Source organism: Rhineura floridana, chromosome 20 (genome assembly GCF_030035675.1).
Source record: "Rhineura floridana isolate rRhiFlo1 chromosome 20, rRhiFlo1.hap2, whole genome shotgun sequence".
NCBI classification, from domain to species: domain Eukaryota; kingdom Metazoa; phylum Chordata; class Lepidosauria; order Squamata; family Rhineuridae; genus Rhineura; species Rhineura floridana.
The window spans coordinates 1841932-1854338 of record NC_084499.1 but is presented as its reverse complement, the minus strand read 5'-3'; the positions used below and the strand labels follow the sequence as shown (position 1 = coordinate 1854338).

Below are 12407 nucleotides of genomic sequence, written 5' to 3'. Positions count from 1 at the left end.
GCCTGTCTGGATGGAGATGTATATTTGTAGAAACCTCTGACATTTGCAAGAGTCACATCTGTTGCTCTGCCTACTTTTGCCTCTGGCCTCATCCACTGCCCCACACCCACGCCACAAGGTTTCCCCTGTGAGAATGTGACCCTTGGTTTCCCATGCCTGTTGCAGCCCCACCTGCTTTGTGCAGGAAACAGCAATCAAACCCATCTTGTGCTCAGATAACCATCCCTAAGAGGAAAGGCTAAAGAGTCTGAAGCTTTGTAGAGTTCTTCAAGGCGGTGTGCAATAAGTGGGCATTTTTATCCAGGCCGGGCCAGGCTGATGTTACTCACTTGCCTTCTTGCATGAATAGCGACCGGTGGCTCTTGTTCATTGGGCCAATGGAGGGATCCACAGGTCACATCCACACCATACATTCAAAGCACATATAACACATATTTAAAGCACGTGGTGCAACCCGTCCCCCCAGATCCTGGGTATTGTCGTTTGTTAAGGATGTTGGGAAGAGTAACTCTGTGAGGGGTAAACTACAGTTCCCAGGATTCTTGGGTGGTGGAAATCCTTGTGCTTTAAATGTATAGTGTGGATGTGACCTGAGCGCCCTTTCCCCTTGCTTGCTTCTGCTGTGCATTCTCTGGCCGATGGACGGGGCCACGCTGGTCTTCCCCTTTTCCGTGATGTTTTTCCCTGAAGACAGAAGGTACAGCTACAAATGGTCCTGGGTCACTTGGCAACTGGTAGAAGGTAGAGTATGCTGCCCTTCACCTCTGCAGTGGTGAAGGGCAACTTGGCACATGTCAGATGGAAAGCCAGGTGGAGGGTTGGTTGGTTAATGCATGCATGCATGCATGAATATTAAAACTGCACACTGGATCTGGCCAAAGCCTGGATCCTGAACTGAATTGCCTCAACTCAGAAAGATCTGGGGTTCAAGTCCACCTGGAGCATTCTGGAGCTGTCTCACAGTGGGGCGATCAGGTGGTGAGGGTGGGTGGGAGAAGGAGAGATAGGCAGACTTTTCAGGGGCTGCTTTGCCAACACTTCCCATTGGGAAATGCACTGGTGAGATAGTACTCAGCATGGCTGAACTCTCTGCTTATCAGCTGGCGAGTGTAGGGTTCAATCCTGCTCTCTGCAGGGATCACACTAGTGAATCCCAGCAGGATTGAACACGCTTCTTCTTCCACTGCCTATTAGGGTTGGCTCTTGGATCAGTTAGGGGCCAGGATCTGGGTTGGTTCAGCCCTGGATTTTCCTGGTCAGGTTGGGGCAGACAAAGTGCTGGATCAGGCCCCAATCAGATTGGTGGAGGGGCATGCACTGCCCTCATATTTATATCCTGATAAAACATGTAGTTTTTCTTAAGTTTGCCAAGGAACCGGGGTGCATTCAGAACATGGTGTTAATTGAAGAATCAAACCTTATGCCTTGGGAAAAGACAGACTAGTTGCAGCATCTTCAGGACCCCATTCAATGCAGCCATTTCCTTTTTCCCCCCTCATGCCAATGTGTCTCCTAGAACTGAGCCACAAACCTACCGCCGGTGAATCCTGCAATGCGCTTTAATTGCAGTGATTGCTGGACTATGCAAGACACAATGAGGTCAACCACTTAGAAGACAGCATATAAAAGTACACGTGTTGCACAGGTTATTGGAGGAAAGCAAGGCTGTTTTTTCTCCCTAAACTAAGCCGTTATTCTGAGTCAAATTATGCACTTCCGCTCCATGTTTTCCTAGAGCTTAGTGAAAAAGTAGTACCGAAGGAGCTAGAAGTGTTTGTTAACTTAAGGGCAGAATGGAAACTTTTTACATATATAATAAAATAACTGCAGGTGCAATCAGCAACACGTCATTGATGCAACAATAGTGCATGGCTGGTGGATTTATACTGGACCACAGTAGTGGTTGGGGAGGCAGTGAATGTGGGGGGGGGTGTACCTGGCACCCAGATGTCAAGGGTTGCTGCCACTTACCAAAAGGGAAAGAGGAAGGGGTGCAGGGAGCTCAGTGCAGGGAGGGTGCAGTGGCAGAGCTGGTTCAACACTCCTGCCACTGAAACATTGCACCTGCAGACCAGTGTCAGGTCCCAGCGGGGGAAGTCCTCATCAGCAGAGTCTTCATCAAAGGAAGATCAGGAGGCTCCAGGCTTGGACCCAGCTTTGGCTTAGGTTCCATTTGGAGTAGGGTTGCTAGGTTCGGGGCCTGAGACTGATCCTGTATCTTTAGGAGAAGAGAAAGTCAGCCAAGTGCAGGTGTTCTTGCAACACTGTAATGGGAAAAACCACAAGCTGGAATTCTCCCTTCCCTCTGCACAACTTTTAAAGATACAGAAGACCTCTTGGTTGCCAGGCCTATTCTAATTCACAGTTCCCAGACTAATATGCAGATCGTAATGCAGCTAACAATGGGATTGTGCACTCTGAATTTTGCTGTGCAGGTTAGCTTTAAAAATGCATACAAAATGCATATTTTAGGAGGAAATGCATAGAAAAGCATACAAATATGCCTATTTTAAAGGGAAATTTGGATGAAATGTGTACAACATGCATATATTAGAGCAGGTGCAGGGAACCCTTTTTAATATAGACAATTTGTTTATTATTTATAATATACACTCAAGCGAATAACGTAAATACAAAAAAATTACAAGCAGTAATCAAATATGTTCACCACTTCCACAGTCCTTCACAATCTTGTAAAAGAAGTATAAATAGCAATAATCATTATGCCAATTTATTTATTTAGTATAAAATTCATGTTCCTTAATTACTTACAATTCCCCCATCAAAGTATATATGGATTTGCCGAGTCCTGTACTCTGTTATTCCAGTACTGAAAAAAGAAGCCCTAATTCTGTAGGAAAAAAAAACATCTTCACACTGTTTACCCGTCAGGATCATGGCAGATGCAGATTAAAACAATGGTCTGGAATGCAAAAAAAACATTGAAAGCCCTTCTGTCATATTTTTACAATAAGGGTGGTCAGCTTATTGTCCCAGTAATCAGAGTTTTTTCTGCAAAGGTAGTCTCTCAGCTACTTTATGGGGTCCAGGTTACCACTTTTGAGAATTTTTCTGTTTTGGAATCGATTCAAATTTCCTTTCTAAGAGCTATTTTTGCGGTTCCCAAATGCATTCCTAGTTTTATCCTTAGACTTGAGGCTGGTTTACCCACCATAGAATCTAAGATTTGGGCCTTGAGAATTTCTACTTGGCACAAATTGCTACTGGGCTCTCTTCTAACATCTTAAGAGATAATTTTCAATCTCCCTGGGTTAAATTGATAACGGATAAATTACTGTCCTTGGGCTTTTCTATTTCTGTGATTCAGGAAATGGGTTACTTAAAAGCCAAGTTGAGCATACTACAAAGAATTAAGGATATAGACTTTCAACATCACTTATTACAGGTTAGGAAGCATAGATATAATCCAAAAATTTTAACCCCAATGCCCTATTTATCCTTTCTTACTATTCCTAACTACCACAGGGCTTTTTCACTTGCAAGAATGAATACCTTACCTTCTAAACTTTTAGAGGGTAGATTCAATAAAATTCCATACTACGAGAGGAAATGCCCTTGCAGTGCGGATGAGATTGAAACAATTGCTCATGTCCTTTTACGATGTCCTTACTACCTAGACCTTAGAAATCAAATAATTATACCTATTCTTGATCTTGTACCTGGTAGAAACGAAGAAAAACTTTTGGATCATTTACTTGGAGATCACCAGCAATTAATCACAGAGAAAGTTGCAAAATTTTGCACAGCCGCTATTCTCTGCAGGAGAAATCAGGTAAAAGTCACTGGAAAATGAATTTTATTGATTTATTTTATATGGTCTTAAAAGCAGGTTAGAGTTTATCCAATGTCTAATTAGTTTAATCAATTTTAAAATGCATTCTGCATTATTATAATAATAATTGGTCTAAAATGGTGTGAATTATTAATGAATATTCCATACGGTCTGGAAATTGATTTTAATTAATTTTAATTGAATAAGATATCATTCTAATAATAATTGTAGTTTTGATGTTCTATTTTATCTTTGTATTCTGGCCTTTGGCCGTAATAAAAACTAAACTGAAACTAAGGGTTTGTTTGCTTTTAAATCTACTCTTTAGCCAAAAAAGGCTCCCAGTGCAGCTTACAAACAACTAAAAAGATTGTCTCTGTCGTCAGGCTCACAATCTAAAAAGACACCACACAAAAGGAGAATGGATTGGGAGGGAAGAGGAAATAAGGACACTCGGGTTCAGCTTCTGCATTACAAGCTTTCCCAAAGGCCAGTCAGAGCAGAGAAAGTTCAAGGGAAGGAGGCATAGCCAGTCTTGCTTGCCTCTTCTCTGTGCCAGTGGAGTGGACCTCCATCCCTTCCGTCTCCTTCCCTCCTCAACTGCAGCCTGATGGGATGAACGGCCGTTTCTGGGTGACAGTTGATGGAGGAAGGAGCCTGCCATCACCCAGCAGTGCTGGCTGGGGCTGACGGATGTTGTGGCTCAAAGCATCTGGAGGGCTCCAGATTAGGGAAGGATGTCCTAAATGATTTTATTGATCCAGCTAACATACAAAACTAGGATACGGCATTGTTGAATAACATTAGGAACAGATAGGGAAACTTGATCCTGATTCTTTGGCTAAACATTGTACATGTATCTTCACTGCTGTCCACAGAAATCTAGCTACAGTTTCTGTAATAAACTTTGTATTGGAATGAATAAGGAAACAGTATTTATTTAGATGATCTTCTAGGATACAAAGCAATTCATGCAGCAATCAGTCCTTTCTAGAGATTTCAGTAAAGGCTGGAGAAGACACTGCCACATTTCCATCCTTCTTGGGATGCCTGTGGTTCCCCACCCTTCATTTAGCAGGTCTTTCTTGACTGGTTCAGCTGTCTTCATTAGGGAAGGGCATCTGCTGAACAGCAGGGTTAGCAACCCACAAAATTGTTGTAGTATTCATGCAGAGCTCTCTCTCTCTCTCTCTCACACACACACACACTCTCACTCTCTCTCTCTCTCTCACACACACACACACACACACATCTTACAGTGGGATCCCTCGGAAGTAGGGATGGGGGGGAGAAATTCAGTTTAGTTCACATTTAAATCCGAATCAGTCAAATGTGCACTTTCCAAAGCATTATGAGAACCAATACTTACCCACCCTTTCAAATTTGCACTTATCCAAATTTTGCAAAGCAGTTCTCCAACCAAAATCATATTTTAAAAAATGCATATATTAGGGGAAAGCGTGCATAAAATGGATATATTAATGAAAATAACGTACAAAATACTTCATATTAGGAGAAACTGCTTGCAAAAATGTGTACATTAGTTAAAATTGCATAAGAATGTGTTAGCACTAAAATGCTGAAGCATTTTTATCAGAATTTTTTTTAAATTGTAAATTGCTGCTGGAGGACTGAATTTAATATTGGAAAAATGGGAAACCGAGAGAACAGAAATCAACAGATCCTTCCATCCCTAGTTGGAAGCGAGCTCCACTGAATCCAATGGGACTGACTCTCTACTATGTGTGTTTAGGATTGAGGATTAGGGATGTCAACAGGATTTTCTGGGCCTGGTACATTATATGTGGCCTCCTGCATTCCACTTGCACTTATAGTGGCAAAGATAGCAGCTAATTCTAATTTATACTGTAAAGTCAGCATACTTGGGGAGTGAATGTAGAGACACAGAGAAAAGTGCTTAAATAGACTTACCCTACATCCTGTGTCAAGCTAGCAGCAACAATGAGCTTCTCCTGTTTTTTCCAGTGCTCTGGGAGGATCCCCTCCAGGGTCAGGGTGGTCTGCCAGCTGGTGATCATGAGCCTCCATTAATGCATTTAATAGTAGTATTACTGCTCCCGTCTCCCCCATGCCTCATTAATTTCCATATCATTCGCTCTGTTCCTCTACCTGATCAGGAGCATTTCACTGCAAGATGTTTTTGTTGGAAGAGAGCGAATCTCTTCAGCAGGGAAGATACAGGAGGTGCCTCACATTCCTCTCTCTGATTGCTTAGCAGCAGTGATGAAGTGATTAAGCACCCTTAGCAACAGCAGCTGCTTTGTAGTTGCCTAATAAGCCTTAGAAGGTCACCTCCATGTTTTGCTTTCTAACTTCCTTTAGACAGGTGTCTGATTGACTTACTTATATTTCTTTAAAATGAAATCTAAGAGTCCAGGCCCTGTCAGTACTGCCTGTACCCCCCTGTAAGTGGCCCTGTGCAGGATTAGTTTATGTTGCTCCTAGGAGGGAACTGGACCCTAAAGAATGGCCACTTTAACTGCCCACATTAACAACATTTTAACAAGGCAGCCCTAAAACAAAAGGCTGGAATAGGAGGACAGAATAACAACTGTGATTTACCAGAGACGGAGGTTATCAGAAAACAGAGACTGTTACTGGTAAATGGGGACAGCCAATGTCTTTGTAAGTTTCCAATTCTTGTAAATCTTGTAGATTCTCCAGCAAAGCAATACTCTGGTTTTATTGGGGATCTATTTATTGGGGATCTGTTCCTGACCGTCCAGTGGGTAATCCAGTGAATGTGACAGGAACAAGGGAGTTCTGGGTGTTCAGAGATTTAAACCTTTCTGAGAATTCAGCCTTTGCTTGTGTCTAAAGGTAGGGGAGTTGAAGTTGGAGATGACATCAAACAGAAATTCAAGGAACATGTTGTGAGTCAGGGATTTCCTGAGAACAGCATCAGATACTATGAGAAAGCTGGTAAGGCCACCTCCAGACTGTGAGTATTTTGAAGAGGGGAGGGGATTAAAGTGCATACCAAAAATTAACTTTTATGCAGTTAAAGTGGATTAAAGCACTCTGCCACCCTTGAAGAACAAACATTGGACAACTTGAACTGGACTGGGTTACAAATACATCAATTAAACCATAGCCCTAAGGATGACATCCAACTACAGGCAAATCGCCCACTCACAGAGCTTGAAAATGTTGTGCAATCTATTGATGTCTCTGAACAAGTCCTGGTATGAAAACTATATACAGTACTAGTAAAAATCACAACAGGCTCTATGAGTGGTAGAAAGATAATATGGGTAATATTGATGTGGAACAAGCCATAGAGGAATGTGACTGAAAATTTATCAGGCTAATCAAACTCTGTGGTCAATTTCAGCATTTTAAAAGGAAAACCCCTTTTAAATAATGACATAGGTAGCAGTACAAGACTCCAGTGCAATTAGCATACCTTGCAAATAGGTTTTTTGTAGTTTTCTGGTGCACCTGTGGACAATGAGGCGCCTATTACCATCTATGGTGGAGCAGTCTGTCGAGGCACTCATTTTTCCCCCATCAAAGCAGCACAATTATTCATAGAACACAAATGAAAATCTCCAGAAAAATTAAACAGCGTGATACACAAACGCCTGGAAGATAGCAGTTCCTGAAAACACATGAAGCAAAATTAATGAGGGGCCTGGGAAAACCAAGTGACTTTTACGCAACATGGCACACTTTTAGTTCACACGCAAATCAAAATGGCATGTGGCATACCCCATCCTCAGCATCTCTGAAAATACAGAAATCACACAAATCATTTAGTGAAAATGATTTCTGTCTTGGTCCATCCCTGTAATCTTAATGTCAACCTTCTGCTTTTTACGGTTATCTCCACAGAGTGCCCACATGGAACCGGAAAATGATGATTAACTCTGCAACAAGGACAAAAGAGACACTTATATACTATTGTAGTTATACCCCAAAACTACTGATAATTGGTTCTATTTTACTATTTCTGTCATCTTTGTTTAAAAGCTTCATTCTTTCTTTGCATATCAATAAAAATACTTAAAACAATTTCAGGCACCTTGCATGGCTCACAGATTTCCTGATTAAAATATAGAATACGGGTAAGACAACCTGGTCTCAAGTTTTTATTGGAGAGGGGAGTGTGTCTGTCTGTTGACAGAGATAATCTAAGGAGTTGTATTTATTCCCAGACAGATCCACTAATCTGCATTACAGCACTGCGATAGTGAAATAACTGGCCTTAAGCTTGACAATTAATAAACTGTGTCCTGACCAATACTGACTAAATAAAGTTTCTATCATTGTTTAGCTTGGCATATATGGTTAGGCACAAGGCTGAGGAGGTCAAAAACAGCAGCTTAAATTATCAAGATCTGTGGGGGGGGGAGAAGGGGAGAGGGGGAGAGGGGGAGAGGGGGAGAGGGGGAGTGGGGGAGAGGGGGGGAGAGGGAGAGTGTGTGTGTGTGAGAGAGGGAGAGTGTGAGGGAGAGTGTGTGTGTGAGAGAGGGAGAGTGTGAGGGAGAGTGTGTGTGTGTGAGAGAGGGAGAGTGTGAGGGAGAGTGTGTGTGTGTGTGAGAGGGAGAGTGTGTGTGTGTGTGTGAGAGAGGGAGAGGGAGAGGGAGAGGGAGGGAGAGAGAGAGAGAGAGAGAGAGAGGTTTAATTTGCTGAGGTCAGCAGACAATTTTGAGCTGGCTCTGTGATGGGGGAGAGGATTTGTTTCCATCCCCTTTGACTAGGATGGTGTGAATGTGAGACATCAGAAATTTTGCCCACATATGAAAACTTTTTCTTTAGGGAGGGGCTAAATTTCGCTATCTGGGCTGCTCTGTTTTTGTACTTCTGTGTTGATTATTTCATCTGCAGTTCTTTTATTGTTTTTTACACTGACAAAATGAGACAAACAGACACAAATTAGACACCAGACATTTAATGGTCACAAAACAGTACAGGGAGGTTTGAAATCTTCCTCGATATGCCAGCAGCAGCATTTCACAAGGAAACTCCAGTGCGAAGTGGTTGCCCCGGAAATCATAGTGGCTCCACCACATGTGATGCCCTTCCCTGGTTCTCCCTGTCAGGTTCCCACCTGCTTGTGGCTACTGCCTTTCACTAGGCACCACCAGGGATACCACCAGTCCGGACTGTCCTTTTTATGGTTTCTCACTTCGCTCTAGCACAGATCGCACTAGATCCCCCTGCTAGGCAGCACCACCAGTCACGTCCTATAACCAATACTCCCAGAGACTTTGCCTGAGTCTCTCTCTAGCTGGTTACTTTTGTGACTGCGTGCTTATGCTGTTCCGAACCCCCTTGTATCTTTATAGAGAACGCATACAACTCTGGGTTGCTCTGGATACTTGAATTGTTATTATTCCTCCCTTCACCGCTGCCACCATTAGATACTGTTTCTGTTCAGCCTTGGTAATTACCTTGCCCTCCCTTCTGGTATGTATATCCCCAGCCAAGGATCAGGCCTTTGGTAAACCAAAAATGTAATTATTTACTAATAACAGGAAATAACAAGATTACTTTAGGGATGTTTCACAAGCGTATGGTTTCATATATGGTCACTCTTTATGTTTCTGTTCAAATATATCCTCTTTCAATATCAGCCAAATCCAATCCAAACTTCCCTCAGAACTCTGCCAACCAACTCAACAACCTCTCTCCAACCGCCTCTCTAACTGACACTCTCTCTCTCTGACTCTCTCTTCCCCCTTCATCACTCACAAACCTCCATTTATACCTTCAGCCAGCCAGCCACTCAGCCAATCATCATCCAGCATACTTCAGCTTCTCAGCCATGTACTCCCCCTTTCTCTCTCAGTCAATTACCATACATCACCCAATAGACCCGCACTTACCATATTTACAGATGCTAACTTACAGGAACATCACAGCTACCTCACCACAAAGCAGCCTGCCTGGCTTCTTGACTTCTTCTGCATAGATTGGGGTGGGTAGATGTCGGATCGGGAGACAGTGTTAGATCTCCAAGTGATTTGCAGCAGGTCAGCAAGGATTCTGTCTCCCAACTCTTTTGACAATAATGAGTGGGGTTAGATTCCCCGCCGCCCCATCTAAATTTGGCTATTGATATGAGGAAAGCTTTGGAGGAAATCCATGAGTGGATTTTTCTTTGACAGGATTGCCTTAGTTCAAATTTGGCCTTAAGAACAAATTCCTGGGCCAATGGAAGGCCACTGCAGTGACCAGCTTTATTTATTTATTTATTTATTTATTTATTTTTAAAACTTATATACCGCCCGACTAGCAATAGCTCTCTGGGCGGTGAACATAGATACAATAAAATACAATATAATACAAAACATCAGTCTAAAATCAAATTTCACAATCTAAAAACAGCAAAGGCTAAAATCAAATTACAAACATTACAATCATTAACAAAAAATTAAAATGCCTCGGAGTAGAGAAAGGTTTTAACCTGGCGCTGAAAGGATGATAGTGTCGGCGCCAGGCAAACCTCCTCGGGGAGACTATTCCACAGTTCGGGGGCCACCACTGAGAAGGCCATAGATCTTGTCACCACCCTCCGGGCTTCCCTGTGAGTCGGAACCCGGAGGAGGGCCTTCGTAGTAGAACGTAGAGTACGGGCCGGTTCGTATCAGGAGAGGCGTTCCGACAAGTATCGTGGTCCCGCGCCGTATAAGGCTTTATAGGTTAATACCAACACTTTGAATTTGGCCCGGAAGCGTATTGGAAGCCAGTGCAAGCCCCCAAAGGTCTCAGCATGCACAGCTCCTCGAAAGTTCAGACTAAAACCCAGAGTGCATTCACTGCCCCATTCTTCTAGAAACATGGATGAGGTTTTCCACCTACTTTCCCACTTTTCTTGCAACTGAACTTAAACTGAACTCTCTTCTGCCTTATCACTGGCACTTGCTAATTGCTATTTGTGTTGCTGCCTTTTCGGAAGGTGAGGGGGTTACATGAAAAGACACCTTGTACACGTTTTCAAAATGGCTCCACGAGCTAGAGGGAGCCCCAGCTGATGAAGCGTCAAGGCCCCAGCTGACGAAGCGTCAAGGCGAGTTAAGCAGCAGTTCGGCAGCAGGGCAAGGAGGTAAGGGCCCCCCACTCTGCCCGTCTGTTCTGTAACCTCAACTAAACCGCAGTCTCCAACCCATTGACGTAATAAACCTTAAACAAAACTATGCAGGTAAGAAGCCAGCAGGGGTGTGGGGGCTTTCCAGTGTTTTGCACCGCCTGCAGCATGTACGACTATCTGCCTGTTGGTCGTGGGTGTGCTCTCGGTGCAATGAGCTCCTGGCTCTCCGGAAACGACTTCATTTCCTTGAAGCCAAGGTGGCAGACCTGGAAAAGCTGAGAGAGGCAGAGAGGTGTGTGGATGAGGCTTTCAGGGATGTTATAGCTGTGTCCCACTCCAACGATAATACCTCTCCTGCTATCATGGAGAACAATGGTCTCGGGGAAGGAGAGCATCCAGCTGAGGAAGAGGGAAACGATCCCTTAGAAAGGACCCATTCCTTGGGGGATGAGCAGCTATCCTCTCGTGCCAAGGATATATCTCCAGGGGGTGGAGGGATCCTTGTAGTGGGTGATTCGATCATTAGGAACATAGACAGTGGGATGTGTGATGGGCGTGTAGACCGCAAGGTGTTTTGCCTGCCTGGTGCGAAGGTTGTGGATATCGCCCGTTGTTTAGATAGTTTGGTAGACAGTGCTGGGGAGGAGTCAGTGGTCGTGGTGCACGTTGGCACCAACGACGTGGGGAAATGCAGCCGTGAGGTCCTGGAAGCAAAATTTAGGTTGCTAGGTAGGATGCTGATAGCCAGGACCTCCAAGGTGGCTTTCTCTGAAATGCTACCGGTTCCACGCGCAGGACCAGCCAGACAGGCCCAGCTTCGCAGTCTCAATGCGTGGATGAGACGATGGTGTCGGGTGGAAGGGTTTAGATTTGTCAGGCACTGGGGAACATTTTGGGACAAGCCGGGCCTGTACAAAAGGGACGGGCTCCACTTGAACCAGAATGGAACCAGACTGCTGGCACTTAACATTAAAAAGGTAGCAGAGCAGCTTTTAAACTGACTGAGGGGGGGAACCCGACAGGAGCTGAGGAAGGTCCGGTTTGGAATAAACCTCCCCCCTGGGATAACCAAAAAAATGATGAAATTTTAAAAGGGGTAGGCCTAGAAGTAGGCATTGTGAGAGCAGGGGCACAGGATATAAATTCAGAAGGGCAAAATTAGCACAGGCCAAACCACAAGTGCCAAAGACACTTGAAGAGAGACACTGCTTACAAGTGCCTGTACGCTAATGCTAGGAGCCTCCGAACCAAGATAGGAGAACTGGAGTGCTTGGACCTGGTGGAATGGAGAAAACCAGTGGGATACGGTTATCCCTGGATATAAACAGAGCTTGGAAAAGTTACTTTTTTGAACTACAACTCCCATCAGCCCAATCCAGTGGCCATGCTGGCTGGGGCTGATGGGAGTTGTAGTTCAAAATAGTAACTTTTCCAAGCTCTGGATATAAACTATATCAAAAGGACAGGGAAGGACGTATTGGTGGTGGAGTCGCTCTATATGTGAAAGAAGGCATTGAATCCAGCAAGCTGGAAACCCCAAAAGAGGCAGACTCCTCC

At 44.0% G+C, this 12407-nt stretch overlaps 1 protein-coding gene and 2 long non-coding RNA genes across 3 annotated transcripts in view; 1 reads left to right on the top strand and 2 right to left on the bottom strand.

The window, feature by feature from the left end:
- The window catches only part of LOC133373811 (lipocalin-like), a 390232-nt gene that overhangs the window by 217387 nt on the left and 160438 nt on the right, over nucleotides 1-12407 (bottom strand). The window lies entirely within an intron of this gene.
- Nucleotides 2623-6034, bottom strand: LOC133373917 (uncharacterized). Its single transcript, XR_009759773.1, has 3 exons — nucleotides 5924-6034; nucleotides 5726-5821; nucleotides 2623-2923 (listed from the first exon to the last, which is right to left on the bottom strand). It is a non-coding gene; the product is annotated as an uncharacterized LOC133373917 (long non-coding RNA).
- Nucleotides 6120-7821, top strand: LOC133373934 (uncharacterized). Its single transcript, XR_009759779.1, has 3 exons — nucleotides 6120-6439; nucleotides 6635-6736; nucleotides 7649-7821. It is a non-coding gene; the product is annotated as an uncharacterized LOC133373934 (long non-coding RNA).